Source organism: Nicotiana tabacum, chromosome 5 (genome assembly GCF_000715075.1).
Source record: "Nicotiana tabacum cultivar K326 chromosome 5, ASM71507v2, whole genome shotgun sequence".
Taxonomy (NCBI): Eukaryota; Viridiplantae; Streptophyta; class Magnoliopsida; order Solanales; family Solanaceae; genus Nicotiana; species Nicotiana tabacum.
Window position 1 is genome coordinate 50,590,819 of NC_134084.1, and position 2,613 is coordinate 50,593,431.

At 42.4% G+C, this 2,613-nt stretch overlaps 1 long non-coding RNA gene across 1 annotated transcript; it reads right to left on the minus strand.

Annotated features, from left to right (window-relative positions):
• Window positions 1–829: 829 nt before the first annotated feature.
• LOC107800391 (uncharacterized) lies at window positions 830–2,244 on the minus strand. Its single transcript, XR_001651405.2, has 2 exons — window positions 1,306–2,244; window positions 830–1,235 (listed from the first exon to the last, which is right to left on the minus strand). It is a non-coding gene; the product is annotated as an uncharacterized LOC107800391 (long non-coding RNA).
• Between the last annotated feature and the right edge of the window lie 369 nt (window positions 2,245–2,613).

Sequence of the window (2,613 nt, forward strand, 5' to 3'; positions counted from 1 at the left end):
GAACTGAAAAAGCTGCCCAACTGACATAAAACTGTTTCATACCCGTCAGAACCTTTAACACGCAAAGCATAGCGAGGTTAAATACTACGTTATGTGTATATATAGCATGGTTAAATACTATGTTATGTGTGTTGTCTTGCCTATAAATAACGGGCTCATTCTAGATATTTTCTGCGCTCAACAATAACTAAAAGCAAGTTTTTTTAACGCACAAATGTCTCAAACTCTTTATGTACCAAGGTGCAAGTGTGAAAAAATGCATGATGCAAAGTTGTTGGGATAATGGTGAAGCTGGACGTTGCTACTAGGAATGTTTGAACAAGTTTTATAAGGTTCCCGACGAACCTATTTGCGATTTTGAGGTATGGGTTGATGAACTCTATTATCAAGAATACTACAAAGAATCTTTGAACGATATTCATAATTTATGTTTAAAACAGTGGGAACGTGAAAGAGAGCATAAAAGAGAGGTTGCAGAGTTGAAAGCGAAACTAAAAGAGGTAGAAGAAGAAAAAAATAAGCTGGAAGAACAAATTAAGTGGTTGGAGCAGAGAATAAATCGCGACATGGACTAAACATTGACATGTATGTGTTTAGTGTATCACTTTATCTTTATGTTTCCCGTGTCACTTTATCTTTACGTTTTTGTGTCGTGTATTTTTATTAGTTGTATTAAATTTTAATTATGTTAAGTTGCTATGTTTGTGTTTGTGTTGTAGTATTAAACTAAATTAGTTGTAATAAACTTTATTTTTATTAATTGTAATGGAATTTAAGTTGTAATACTTGTGTTTGTGTTGTAGTACGAAACTAATTAATGAACAAAGAATTAAAAAAGTAATGAACATATTATATAAAAATTGTTGTTAATGTATATACAAAATTATTATTTACATCAAATACAAAAAACAAGGAAAGAAAATCAATGTGTCCCGCATCCAGTGTGCTTCAACGCGGCCGCTGGCCTGAGGCGCATCCCATCCCACCGGGTACACTATCGGGATCGTCATCATCAAGTCGCGTTCTAATAGCCGGATGCGCCGCATCATGAACATCAATGGTGTTGACAGGATCGGTAAAAGGGGCCGTCAGTACAGTAGAAACCAAAATAAGAATAGAAAGCTCAGTATAACAAAGTATATAATAAGTTACAACAATTTAAATTGTCTTATCACGATATCGTCGGGCTCCTGAATGTAATCATTTGTCGCAGCCATATCAGCATTGCGTTCAACCTTAAAAAGGAAATTAATAAAGTTATTGAAAATAAAGACAAATTGTAATTCAATACTAAGAAAACCATACCTCCGCCTGTAATGATGAACCATAACTCAACCGGCACCCACTATGTAAATCTCGGGTCGGCCGAACCTCAACAACAGTAGACGAGCCTGGAAAGTATGTCTCCCAATCCACTCTAGAAAGGTCTATGCCCATGATCAATAATTGACCTGACGGGGTCACCTGCGAAGTCCCTAGAGTGAGATCCATCCCAAGGCTGTATGACGGCATGTCCGTCTCATGTAGGCCACCCGGCAGATCAGCAGCAACATCATCAGCAGGGACCTCAATGCCCCCATGCTGGGGACCACCTCCTCTCCGCCCACTGCCTCATTGTCCGGCACCCCTGCCTCGTCGGGCACCACCACCTCGTCGGGCACCACCACCTCGTGCGACACCAGGGCCTCGCTTGTAGTGCTTTGGCTCCACAAAATTAGGCATTTATGCCAAACGCTGATCATCCCGGGCTTGCTGTAGTGTCCGGGCAGCCAACTCTACAAATTGACGACTATAATCCTTCAAGGCAGCCGCAGGATCGCAGGTGTCGCCCGGCGTATGGAACGTACCGACCACCAGTCTGATGAATAGGGTTCCCTATAAAAAGTCGGGTAACGTGGCGGTACCAGGACATATACCTCTGAATAGCCACCTCCTGGATCTGTGTAGGTAGGGGCGGAATCATTTGATCTCGCTGGTCCCAAATATAGATCTGCGCCGCTAACCATGCCATAAATGCGTCGTCCGCCCTAGAACGTCATCCCTCTAATAATGTCTAGGCTCCCATATAGGCCCCCTCAATATATACTGTGGGTAGCCAAACTGGCGAAGTACCCACTCCGAGGCATGATGCTCCACAATATCGAGGCATATGAGCAGGGCAGAAGTGCTCTAAATCAGTCGGCCGGCCCAGCAATAAGCTGGCAGGCCAGCTATCAAATCATCGCTCTATGGCATCCAGATGAACTATCAAATAAGAACACAAAACGTGAGTATTCACAAAACTAAGTTAATCTATACAAGGTAAGTTTAGGTACATATTTACCTGTGCGCCCTCCAGCAGATCCAACACATCCCTGCAGAGGGGGAGATTATGATGAGCATCATACTCTCGTGAAAGTGTACGGCGGAGAACCCACCTCCTGGCTAGAGGGAGTTCCGGAGGTGATACATTAGGAGGTAATTGTGGTAGAGGTGGCTGAAACTACAAGAACCGCTCCCAGGCCCAAACCTAACATACAAAGTTGACGTTAGGTTTAAGATAAATTCTAACTAGGTAGAGTTGGAACTGATGAACAGATTATTCAAATATGTTGTCACCTATAGAAGTGGCAG